At 44.8% G+C, this 13783-nt stretch overlaps 1 protein-coding gene across 7 annotated transcripts in view; it reads right to left on the bottom strand.

The window, feature by feature from the left end:
• The window catches only part of FYN (FYN proto-oncogene, Src family tyrosine kinase), a 216096-nt gene that overhangs the window by 180224 nt on the left and 22089 nt on the right, over positions 1-13783 (bottom strand). For all 7 annotated transcript variants that reach the window (XM_088840619.1, XM_055433857.2, XM_055433858.2 and 4 more), the window contains one exon: positions 6475-6514. The gene's annotated coding sequence lies outside the window, so the exon portion shown is untranslated. The remainder of the gene's footprint in view (positions 1-6474; positions 6515-13783) is intronic.

Genomic DNA, 13783 nt, shown 5'->3' with positions numbered 1-13783 from the left:
AGACTTAGAACAAGTCTCTGCTTTTAAAAGTGTTTGGGGACACTGATAAAAGGCATCTTTTAAGCCATTTTGAGTGCATATTTTACTAATCTCTGCTTCACACACAAATTCAGCAGACATTAAATCCAAGCAGGGCAGACAACCAGATGATTTAACCTCCACCCAGCAGGCCTCTTCACTGCTGTGGCAGAGATGATCCAGCAATCTGCCTGCACACATGGGAGGAGACAGCCTCCAGCGTAGGTGGGATCATGTCTTGATTCTCTATTGTGATGTGGGCAGCATTTCTCCCTACCCTCGCCTGGCAAAATCCAGCCTTCACAGAATGATGAATGCTACTGAGATGAGCAATACAACAGCATGATCCCCCAGCCTAGGAACCGGCCTCGGAAAGAGGAGGAAGGTCCCGCAGGCCTGCCCAGACTCCCGCCACCACCATCTCTCCAAGTCAACTCTCACGCTGTCACCCAGGGGACCACCTGGTGGCACCAGGTCAGGCTGCAGGACATGGTTCCCGTTTTGAGTTTCTAACATCTCCCTGATAAAAACATCATTACCATTTTAAACACCACACCATAAGGGAGAAAGTCCTTTTAAAATCAAGGAAGGGAAAATGAAAGGTACATATAAAACTACCAGTTTGATGACATGAGGCTGATGATGATTCATTTGTCTTCTGCTCAAGAGAACCTCAGGACAGAACCTCCAACGTGGAGTGGAAAGAGGCCGAGACCTAATTTAGATCTTGCTGCTTCCAAGATTCAAGTCCTCGGGTAAATCACTTCATTTCTGTTGAGCTTCATTTTCCTCACATGCAAAACAGAACAACTGAATAAGATGACATGTGGTCTACACAGTGGTTGGCCCGCCTGAGTTCATCAACATTTGCGGAAATGATAAATTAACTCTTCTGCATCCAGCAGCAGACAATCCATCCCAGCCTTTCAGCTCTTTCCTTGAATCACAATCTAATACTGTTACCCGCAGTTCTTCCAACTGCCATCAATATCTGCCTGAGTTTATAATATCTAGGAAGAGGGATCTCTTATTATCTTGGAAATACGAACTGACAGAGGACATGTTTTTTCTTCTTGGACAGTGGTGGCACTTAGTTTTTACAAGCTAGAGATATACATAAAAGAAAGTTGGTCAGTTGTTATGGGTAATGCATAACAACTACTTTTGGTCCAGGACTTTAAAAAGTTTGCTCTTCAATCTAAAACAGAATTCTGTGCAAGTTTCTTGCTCCTAAACACAGACATTCCCCCATCCCCAACCAAAAGCCATTCCTTTTTCTTGATCCCTAATCACCAGGAGAACAGGCTGTGTCAGGCTTGGCCTCCACTAAGTGAAACAAAGGTTGGTTTTTCCTAATGCTTAGAATAGGTCAGTATGTGTGTGCGGTTGGGGTGAAGGACATGGAGAATGGAAGCTAACTGGACATCTCACAGTTCCTGAAGTTGGCAGTGTTCTATGCACATGTGTCAGAGGGCCTAAGGGACCCACAGCACCTGGGGAGCCCTCCCCTCCATTTTGTAGCATCTATAGACAGCAGGGTCTTACACTAATGCTATTCTTCCTCTTCTCTTTCTCTCCTCCTCCTTAGAGCAAGCAGCATACCCAGGGAGGTGGTACTCCCAACACCAAACCCCCAACATGCCCACAGAGACACAGCCACATGCCTTCCCACTGACCAGCATTCTTAACCCTTTGGACATTCCATGTAAGTCCTGATGATCCTCTGACCCCTAGAAATTATATTACCCCCACTAAAGGCTTCCCTGATGGCTCAGTGGTAAAGAATCTGCCTACAATGCAGGAGATGCGGGTTTGATCCCTGGATGGGGAAGATCCCCTGGAGAAAAGCATGGCAACCCACTCCAGTGTTCTTGCCTGGAGAATCCAATGAACAGAAGAGCCTGGCGGGATACAGTCCACTGGGTCACAAATTTTTCTCTTTTCAACCGGCCGTGTAGGAATTATACATGACTTGAAAGCGTAGTTTTGAATGCAGTCTTGAATTTTGAACCATTCACTGTTTAGAAAGAGATTTTTTTTTTCACAAGACAATTGGCCTCACAATAAGAATCTGGGATTTTTTTAAATCATTTCTCTTGGGACTTATTAAAACAAAAGATGGACTGAAAAATGGAGTAACTTCTATGTGCATTCTACATTTACAGATGGACACAGAAGTTACTCCATTTTTCAGTAATTCACTGAGAAAAAGGAATTCACTGAGAGAAAGGAAACAACTCTAAAGCGGGAGGTAATTTTTTAATTTACTTTTCTTTCTCAAGGATGATTTTAGTTGAGGTGGCCTACTACCAAAGAGACAGTAGTATTTTGGCCATATTTGAGGCCTGAAGGCAGCTATCTAAGCCCTGCAAACAGCTGGAATAGCAGTAGAGGAATTCTTGGTCTCACTGGAACTACAGATATAACAGGGGCCTCTCTCAAGGCAGATGCCAAAACACTTCACTCATGCTGGACCAAGGCCATGTAGGGTACATGAAAAGCAAACCTCTCTCCCCAGAACTTTGAGAGTAGTTATGACCAAAGAGATTTTGATTAACAAAATTAACTGTTAGTCAAATTCATTTAAATCAAGGTTTAAATTACTAAGTAAGATGACTCAATTTTATCAGCTTTTTATTTTTAAAAGTGCGTTTTTGTTTTTCTGACATAAAAACAAAATTCAGTCAGTTCAGTCGCTCAGTCGTGTCTGACTCTTTGCGACCCCATGGACTGCAGCACACCAGGCCTCCCTGTCCATCACCAGCTCCCAGAGTTTACCCAAACTCATGTCCATTGAGTCGGTGATGCCATCCAACCATCTCATATTCTGTCGTCCCCTTCTCCTCCCTCCTTCAATCTTTTCTAGCAAATTACATATTCTTTAAAATTCACTTGAGGATGGGTTTCACTTTTAGAAGACACAGCTTATATATTTAAATCAGTGATTTATGGAAACTATACTTAGAAGTATATTCCTCAATAATTCTATAAGATTCTTCAGGAAAAAAAATAAAAAGTTTAATGTTTCCCTTGTGTTCTTACTGTTCCTCCCTTTAGACTTGCTTGACTTGCCCAGATGACTTCATTCTAAGAATTATCTATTCGTTTGTCTGCTTGAAACTGTACTTTCGAGGATAGGGAATGATCATCCTATCTCCATATAATGCTATTAACAAGCATGATTTCCACAGATAAAACCCATAGCTGGAGAAGATAAACATGATTTCTGGGATATACAATAAAGTTTTTAACTTTTCTACCTACCAAGGTAGCTTTCATTGGGTCTCATTACCCCTCAATTTGGTCATGTGGCATTCAACACCTTAAGAAGGCATACTAGGTGCAGGCTCTAGGCTTAATACATGAAGAATTCAGACTGAAGCCTACATTCCAGCAGGAAACAGATATTAGATGGCTATTGTACAAATAACTATGCCTCCAGCCAGACTGGGAGTCAAGGAAGACCTCTCTAGAAAGTAACACTGCTTTTTTACTACTTACTCATAAAACTTTTAAAAAGGAGATAACATAAATATACTGTCTCAACAGTCAAATTCATAGAATTGGAAGTATATCAGTAGATGTCAGAGTCTGGGGGATGGAGGTGAGGTGGGGAGAGAGGATGGCGAGTTAGTGTTTAATGGGAACAGAGTTCATTTTAGGAAGGTGAAAAATCTGGGAGACGGATGATGGTGAGAGTTGTATTTAGTGCCACTAAACTATATAGTTAAACATGGTTAAAATAGTAATGTTTTATATTATGTGACTTTTATCACAATATAAAAATTTTAAAAGATACATTGAACACTATATCAATTCCAAGGTAAGATGGAGCATGGGAAAGAGAAGGCTTTGGACTGGATAAGTATGACTAGAATCCTTGCTACTACTATGGTGCCTTAAGTAACTCATGGTAAGGCACATGGTCACCTCACAGGATTGCTGTAATGGTGAAGTGTGGCATAAAGAAAAAGCACTCAGTATGTACTGAAAATCCAGTAAACTACAGACAATAATAATAGAATGTATGCTGATGTATCTCTAAGCTTTGACATGTCAAAACAAAGCTAATTTTCCTTTCCTAGTTCTATCCTTACAAAAATGTTCAACTAAAAGATAAAACTCAAAAATCCATTAGGAAACAAAGACATTCTGACATCAGTGAATTTTTTTCACTTGGGTTGGCTAACAGGTATCATTTACTTAAACAATGGAGGTACACCCTGTACTAGATTCTTCCTGGCAGGTATACAAACACAGGCAAAAAGATTATTTGGCATATCTGTGCTCAGTAGCCTTCTCTGAACATTAGAAAAAAATTCTGGAATTGAAGCTTTTGAATCAGAGCTTTTAAAATAGTAAACTCTCCTCTGGTGGTTAAGTGTTTTTCAGGTCACTAACTACTTGACTGAGAGGGTGTGGGCAGAACCCTTTAGAGGAGCCCAAACTCACTCAGCTCAAGAAGCATTTCCCACCTCAGGTTTAGCTTCTTTCAGTCTAAATTCCCTCAGTACTAACAAACGTCCAATGCCCAAAACAGGGTCAGTCACACAGTTCATCCCACTGTGAGACACGACTTGCTGCCAATACAATCGATCAGGCTCCACCTGCAAGGAATTCCCAGCCCATGGCCAGCCTTATTAAGTCTTCCTTAGACTGTGGCCAACAACCACCTTTCCTTTCTGATACAAGGCTTGTTAGAAAACAACAATAAACAAATATGTTTCGTGTTTTTAAGTTAAAAAATGAAGAATTTTACTTGGTTCTGGAAAAGGAATTTTCTCTCTACTGATGAGAAAAATGAGGCTCAGAAAGGAAAAGAGATTTTCCTAAGATCTTAGAGCATGTGAACAGCAGAGCTGAAGCAAGAATTTAATTCATTCCACTCGGGGCTCCCCACTCCATTTGCCAAACCCTCTGGTCTGTCTGTGGGCTTGCATAGACAGATGCACCCCATCCATGAGCTGGATCTCCCGGCCTTGTGGTTGTGGGATTCACTGTGGCATGGGCCGCATGAGGCCAGGCAGGCTCTGTAGCCTGGAGCATCACCAGCACTTCTTGGACCCTCTCCCCAACCCCATCTCTGCTGGGTGTTCTGCTGTTCTGTGCTATACCACCCTGGGGTGGCTCCTGACATCCAGAGACTCTGGCTGCTGGGGGTCTGGCCTGACCCAGGAGGGCCACAGGGTTCACCCCCATAGGGATGTCCCTGCTGACTTCTGGCCTCCACAGTCAAGATCTAACCCATGGGGTTTCTACAAAGGCTCCCTTCTACCGGACTTGACTAGAACCTTTTTACTTCCTTGAAGCCCTTGGTTTGCATGAGCTAAAAAGGCCAGGTTGAAAGGAGATCACAGATCATTCTGCAGAAGCTGGGGAGTTTGCATGGGGTCAAAGATTAGGGGTTGCTCATAATTGTTCTCAAACAAGGTTTCAAGAGAGCTGTATTTCCTCGACTCAAAAATAAAAGTGCACTGTCTGCAGACAGAATGGCTCTAGTTTAGAAAAGAATCTCTCTTGCACATAAATTCAAAATAAGAAATGACATCCAAGTCATTCTAGAATGATGAGATGGCAGTCCCTGACTGACCAGGGATCCAATAAAAGATTACACTCAAGGCCATATGACTGGTCAGTGGAGTCTGGGGCACTGAAGGATCCTATAGCTGGCTGGTGAGACCTGAGTAAGTCCAGCCTTTGCTGGGAACCCAAGGGGCCTGGGAGACAAGAGAAGCACAGGCAGAGAAGACTCACCCCGTCTGCAGAAAGAATGAACACATGGTTCCTTCAAATGCCTCCTCCCTCCAGCAGCTTCTCTGGATGCCCAGCCCTCAGCTGGAGCTTCCAGAACCCTTTGCCCACAGCTCTATCAGATTGTGCAATAATTATCTGTGTAATGTCTTTCACATTCATTTTTGTCTCGGCAGAGTCCAGCAAGGTGTCCAGCACCCAATGGGCACCAAAAAAATGTTAAGCGAATAAAAGCATGACCTGTCACACAGTGACTGCCAACTTGAAGGTACAGCTAAGGCAATGGTAAACAGCAGCCATCTGAGAGTAGAGGAAAACCCAGCAATGAATGAACCTTCCCTTAACCAGTCTTAACCAGAAGTTGGAGGGCTGCTCATCCCCCACCAGCCCTTGAAGACTCAGCAGCCACAGTACAGCTGCTGTTCTATTTCTGGGCTGGGGAGACGTATCTTAGAGCGAAAACACATGTTCCCATAATTTTCAAAACCGAGTGTTACAAAAAGGGGAGAAGGGCAGGCAGCGGGTTCACCTAAGCAAGCTAAGGCTTTCTAGACCATACACCAGCTCCCCCTCCAATTCAACCTCATTCTCAGAAACCCACGGGCTCTAAGTCGCAATTCCAAGTTCAAAGTGGACCTAATCCTGGTGGACAACCCTTTCTAATTTACAAGGCACGTGCTTTTAGTGCAAAACTCGCCAACTTACTTTTTCCACGTCTAGATCAGCATCCTGCTTCTTCAAAAAACTGTAGAAGAAAAAAAAAAACCACATTAGAAGAGAACTGAGCATTCTTCGCCTGTAAACCACCCACAAAGCACCACCATAGAATTTTCATTTGCTGCAGACAATCAATTTGCCCACAATTTTTTTTCTGGTTCACACAATTGTTGTGAAGTCACAGTTGCCACAAACACCTGCCTGCAACTGCAAAGACCTGGGCCTGTACAACCAAAGGAAGCCAGCATGAGATCTTCAGTTTCCAGAACCAGGAAAAATAGGGATGGAGATCTTGAGTATGCGCATGCACACATACACACACACACTCCTTTTTCAGAGTGCCTATAAGTCAACCATAGCTGGGACACGTTAAAAATGTGTCCCCGAGGTCGTGTTCAACGTACCTTTTGGCTTGAATCTCCGTTTAGTCCCCAGACCCTATCTGCCCCACCTCCCGTCTGACTGTGGGCAACCTCACTGTCGAAACAGGCTTCTTGGCATGGGCCTGCTTTCCCATCAGCTTGGAAGATCCTCTCCAAGAGGCTTTGTCAACCCAGCAGCCTGCACAACTTGTGTATGGAAACCTAGTCCCAAGATCACCTTAGAACCTTGTGTTAAGTCCTGGGTGCAGCTGATGCTGACTAATGGCACCCATGTCCACTTCACATGAATCTTTAAAATGCCAGGATCAGGACCTCCAGATTTCTCATGCTCTCTGTCTGCTGCTGCTGCTTAGTCACTCAGTCATGTCTGACTCTTTGCGACCCCATGGACTGCAGTCCACCAGGCTCCTCTGTCCATGGGGATTCTCCAGGCAAGAATACTGCAGTGGGTTGCCATGCCCTCCTCCAGGGGATCGTCCAAACCCAGGGATCAAACCGAGGTTTCCCGCATCACAGGTGGATTCTTTACCATCTGAGCCAACGGGGAAGCCCATGAATACTGGAGTGGGTAGGCTCCCCCTTCTCCAAGGGATCTTCCCAACCCAGGAGTCAAACCGGGTTCTCCTGCATTGCAGGTGAATTTTTTACCATTACTCTGCCTACAACCTGACAATACTGTGTTCCAATACCTCATTTATTCTGTGTGTTTCTAGCTGCTTGAACAAAGCTTCTGTTTTAATAAGGTGCCTAAAGAGAACAATAAAAATAGCTGAATGGAATTACGTTGACAACAATATGTCAGGGTAGAAAGTAAAAGATTTGAAAAATCTGGGGGAAAAAAAAGCAGAAACAATTTTTCCTATCTTAGTAGAGACTCAAACTTGCTTTTAGTATGATTCTTAGCATCTTTCTTTCTGGCCCATGGTTTAAAATACCCCCATCATAAATTATCAACCCCATCAAAACCATCCCCCCTTCATACACACACAAGAGAATTTTTACACTGTTTGGAAGACTACATAATTAACAGTCACATCTTTGTTTTGTTTAATCAAAGATGACTCAGAATGAAGGGAAGAAAAAATGACCATGGGGAAGAGAATTAGAAACTGATATATTGTCTTCTGCAGACGGGCATTCAAATCATGAACTCACTGCAGACACGCACAGAGGCTGGAGGGAGAGAACGTGCTAATGAGCTCGCCACAGTCAGCGCCTGGGCAACCCACAGCCCTATCTCTTCCTGGCTTCTGAGACACGCTGTCTTATCCCACCAAACGCCACTAGGCAATACACGCCTTCTCTTCTGGCTCCCCCACTGGGGATCTAGACCGTGTTGAGCTGTTAAAGAAAAAAGGAAAAGGAATTCTCTCTTTCTAGAAATTTCAACTGGCCTCTCTATAACCTGCAAAGAGTCAGTCAGTACTATAAGAACTTTTCACCAAAGGGAACATCTATCTATACAGAGAAGACTGACGTCCATTCTTAAATACTTACAAAGAGGTTTAGGAAGGCCGTCATTCTGATACATGGACTTCCCAGGTGGTGCTAGGGGTAAAGAACTTGCCTGCCAAAGCAGGAGACCTAAGAGACAAGCGTTTGATCCCTAGGTTGGGAAGATCCCCTGGAGAAGGGAATGGCAACCCACTCCAATACTCTTGCCTAGAGAATCTCATGGACAGAGGAGCCTGGTGGGCTATAGTCCACGGGGTCACAAAGAGTTGGACACAACTGAAGCGACTCAGCAGCAACAGCAGCAGCATTCTAATTTATAAAGTAGAATGTTCTAATTTGCCAGGTGAGGACTGCCTTAATCTGCCACAGAAAGAGCAGGTGGAGAATCATTACCCTCGTCCAAAGCAGTGAGGATGGCCTCTCCCATGTACACAGCACAATATTAACCTCAGAGGGCACCAAGTTCTGCAACATGCTCTGAAAGAATGAGCCTTCACTCCATGGCTCTTTAACAATCAGGACTAAAAGAAAAACTGAAAACCCACTTGCAGCTGCTGGTTCACTACTACACAAAGAATCTTATCCATACGTACATACATGCGACATCATCCAATTTCTTTTTCAGGCTTACTAAACAGACGGAGTTAATTAAGAAAGACAATACATATATGCACCATCCCACAACCAGAAACCAGAAGGATGTCACAGAATCAACTTCAAAGACTCACAGCAAGCACACACCGCCTGAGATATTTTTAGGCACCAGCTCCATTGTTTCAAAGAGAATACGGGTGGATTAAATAGAATTGCCTGAAAGTAAAAATCATATGGCAACCCATATTGAATGAAGAGTAGCTTTAGCTTTTTAAAAACCAGTTATACCGTTCTTAAATAAAGGCTGTTTCTGAAAAGTAGAGAACAAATAAATTTTGGTCATCAAATACTTAGATGAAATAGAGGTAATATTTTATTTCAATGACTCCTACATTTAAAGAGGGCTTCCCTGGTAACTCAGATGGTAAAGAATCTGCCTGCAATACCAGAGACTCGGGTTCAATCCCTGGGTAGGAAGATGCCCTGGAGAAGGAAATGGTAACCCATCCAATATTCTTGCCTGGAGAATTACACGGACAGAGAAGTCTGGCAGGCTATAGTCCAGGAAGTTGCAGAGTCGGACAGGACTGAGCGACTAACACTTTCACATTAAAAAAACTGACCAATTATTTTTTTGGTTTATTCACTCAATCGTATCTGACTCTTTGCGACCCCATGGACTGTAGCCTGCCAGGCTCCTCTGTCCGTGGAATTCTCCAGGCAAGAATATTGGAGTGGGTTGCCATTCCCTTCTCCAGGGGATCTTCCTGACCCAGGGATCGAACCCTGGTCTCCAGCATTGCAGGCAGATTCTTTACCATCTGAGCCACCAGGGAAGCCCAAATAGTTGACTATTTCCATATAAATGTATTCAATCGTGGGCCTGTGGGCATAAGGGTATGGTCCATGCTTTTGTTCTTCCTGCTGAAGTAGTACTGATACTTTGTTTGAGAACATGATTGAAGTGACCCCGATTTCCCCCATGGAAAAGGCAGATCCATAAATGCTGCAACTGTGTGATCAACTGTAGGAAGGGAAACTGAAGGATGAGGCCTGGACCCAAAATGAATCCTCCCTACTCTCTAGATCAGCTCAAGTCCTCCATCATTGGGGGAATACACAAAGATTTTTATTTTTAGAGGAAACTCCAAAAATAATATGAGAAGCCCTCAACTTCGAGCTCCTTTTTGATACAGCCACCCCCACCCCACCCCTCCTGCTCTCCTATATCAGATGCCAGGGGACCTCTCCCGTGGGCACCTACCGTATACCCTGTGAGAGGACAGTGCCAGCAGAGGAATACCCTGACCTGGCAACGGGACACTGGCCACATGTTTGGAGAATGGCAAGAGGCTTGACAGTGCACAGGGCATGGGGTGGCTGCAGACGGTGGGAGGCTGGAGGGAGAAAGGTGGGAAGCTAAGGCAGAGGCCAGGTGGTGAGAGGCAGTGTACGCCAGCTTAGAAGTCGGGCAGTGAGGGGCACACATCTGCACCCACCAGTATATTTTCAACCTGCCTCTCGCTCAGGAAAGGGTAGAAAAACAGATAGAGGTCCCAGCATATTCCTGGCACTGGACTAAGAATCCTCATTCCAGTCTCACTCACTCTACTGGGTAAGTAGCATCCTCTCCTGATTGGCCTTCAGGGCCCACCTTTCTGCTCTTGTTTCCCTCTGGCCCCACTTCTATGAAGAATTGGATTTCCTCTCCTCCATGTGCCTACAGCACTTCAGGTAGGACTGGTCCCTGCCTCTCCAATGGAACACCAGCTTGTGTGCGGCCAGAAGAATTGGATTTCCTCTCCTCCGTGTGCCTACAGCACTTCAGGTAGCACTGGTCCCTGACTCTCCAATGGAACACCAGCTTGTGTGCAGCCAGAATGGCAGTGAGTAAGTACCGTGCCAGCAACACAAAGGGGACCTGTGCCATCTCTGTGGATGGAGGTGTGAAGGGTGGAGAGGGGCAGGGTGACTAATGAAGAACTGAACAACGGAAATGAAGGAACTTAAACTGCACTGAATCAGGCCGACCTGCCACCTCCTGCACGGAGGAGCTGGGAGGGTGCTGGGGAAGGAAAGGGGTTATAAATCCAGGGTGCACCCACATGCCATACACACTCATGTACCCAGAAGATGACCTGTTTTTTAAATTTAGTCCCATGTCTTTAGCTATAAATAAGTGACAAAGGCCCAATCTGAAGATTCGCCTGTTACTTTTAATGTTACACAGTGTTTCCTTTTTACTTGAAAAATGTGACTGAGAAACCAAGATTCAATACATCAGAATCATAATCACGTCTTGAATAAGATATGATGTAAGGAAGGGCCATGATGTAGCCAAGATTTAAATTGTGGCTTGGGCTTTTGCTTGATTATTTTAAGAAATGGAAGATTGAGAGAGAAATGAGGTATACTTTTCTCTTGCCACAGAATCGCCTCTATTCCCAATTCAACCCTTTCACTACTTGCAGAAGACTTAAAATATTTATTGACCTGCCAAAAAACATCTGCACGTTACTAGACACGTCTCCACATATTCACGTCTGAATGGCTTCTTTCTGCTCCAACGATCACAGCTCTATTCAATCAGAACTCAAGTGAGAACTCAGAGCTGTGCGTGGTGTGATGTCAGTGGCCACCAAGGATAAAATGGCCATTTGATAGCCGCTTCCATATCAAGCGTGTCAACAGGGGCACTGTTCCTTCGGTTATTCTTAACTTAGGATCCAAGGCACAAAAAAGACCAGGCAGGGCCAGACTCTGCCACAATTCCAAAGAAAGCTGAGACACATACAGAGTGCACACAGAAGCGCCTCAATGTTCTCTGGCGAGGGGGCAGTCCCTGGCTCCCTGCCTGCAACCCAGGAACAGGCCCACTCTCACAGTGGGCGCCCGGGGCCTTCACAGCTGCACCCAGACATGCAGGGCACCCTGCTCTGCTGTGCAACCCCCAGCTGGGGCTGGCCCCAGGACAGGACCCTGCCCAGACAAGGTCTTTCGTTGTGAGGTATTCCTCATTACCCTGCTTCCCCAGGAAAAAAAAAAAAAATTTCCCCCCTCTGGCCATTCCTTCTAGTCCCAGACAAGCTCATTCTCCTGTGTTTTCCTGTACACATGAACCTTCTAAGAAGGTTTGAGGTGGTGGCACCTGCAACTCTTCTCCCATCTTACCCACCCCTAAAAAGGGCATAGTGATGAGTACATGTTCAAAGTGGTGAGAGGCATAGGGCAGTGAAGAGCCTGGGGACAAGTGGACACCACCCCCAAGGGTGTCTTCAGCTCCCTGAAATCAAGGGGACCCAGAAGGAATTCAAAGGAAAAGGCGAGTCTGGGAGAGGACAGCAAAAGTGGCTGGGGACACCCTTGAGCCTCCCACATTGGGAAGATGTCATGGGCCTTGGCCAGTGTCAGACACACTTTGGGCTACTACCCCCTTCTTGTTTCTTTTATATAAATATTCACTCACCTCACTGAAAAATCTAGAAACTCTGGGACCGCTGTTACGATGTGGGAGCTTTCCCCCTCTTGCCTATGTTTTCACGCACACAGAAATGTTAACACTAGTGCAGCACTGCAATCTTGCTCATCACAACCAACAGCACATACAACCTTCGGAGAGAACAGAAGGGGAAGGCCCGCCAAATATGAACAATGTGCCTAGTACAATTAACCACAGGCTGTACTGCAAGCAGTAAGGTGCAAAGCATAGACTCCGCTTCCTAATGATCCCTCTCACCACTAACTACGAATTACGCTCGAACACACAGAATTTTGGTACACAGCCAGGGAGGAAGCAGTTGGCTTGGAAACCAAGTTCTGCTCCTAGCTCTGCTATTTATTTGCTTTGTGACTGGGCAAAGGGAGAGGGTACAGCAACAGTCACATATTAAACAACCCACAGCAGCCAGGCAGGTAAAAGGAATGAATGGAGCATGTGAGACGGGGCTTGGACGAGTGGAAGAACCCTGCTCCATTCCAAGAGGACAGCTGCAATGCTGCCTGGGCAGGCTGCTGTCAGGACGGAAGGCAGGCTTGGCCAGACCTCCCCCCCTTGTTTTTTTTTTTTCAAGAGAAGCTGGAAATCTCAGTTTTTATACAAAAGTGATCAATTTTTAAATGTTGGTTTGAATTTTTTATATGCACCATGTGGTCCAACAAAAGATAAATGAGGGTATCATCCCTCATCCATCCCAGAGACTGGTTTGCCATCCCAGAGATTGGTTTGCTATATTTCTAAGTCATAAGAGCGTTCCCTTGGCTTCTTTTTCTGTTAAATAGGAAACTGACTGCTATCTGCCCACCATTTGGGATTTACTTAAGAGCATTTTGTTATCATGTAACAAAAAAATTCAAGTACATTCAGGTGCACAAAGCAGGGTAACCCAATCCCTTACTTTTTTAAAACTAGGTTTACACAAAGGCTCACACATGGGGCTTGATGTTTTGTGGAATTATTTGAAATGTATACTTATAACCCCTGTGTCTCAAATGATAAAAGAGTCTGTCTGCAATGCAGGAGACCCGGGTTTGATACCTGGGTTGGGAAGATATCTTGAGAAGGAAATGGCAACTCACTCCAGTGTTCTTGACTGAAAAATTCCGTGGATGGAGGAGCCTAGTGGGCTACAGACCATGGGGTTGCAAAGAGTCAGACGTAACTGAGTGATTAACAGTCAGTCATACTTTACATGTTTGCTTCTGAAAAATCCAAGAGCTAGATTGTAATAACCTTAGAGGATGAGAAGGGAGGAACTGGAGCAAGTGGTAGGGTAAAATCTTGCTTGGAATGACTTTGATTCTTTTTTTTAACAGATGCTACATGGAGACAGGTAGTGGAGACAGCCCTCCACAGAGGCTCTGTCATT

This window comes from Moschus berezovskii, chromosome 10 (assembly GCF_049115385.1).
Source record: "Moschus berezovskii isolate FMDL1 chromosome 10, NW_MosBer_1.0, whole genome shotgun sequence".
Lineage (NCBI taxonomy): Eukaryota > Metazoa > Chordata > Mammalia > Artiodactyla > Moschidae > Moschus > Moschus berezovskii.
This window is presented reverse-complemented; position numbering and strand designations above follow the sequence as displayed.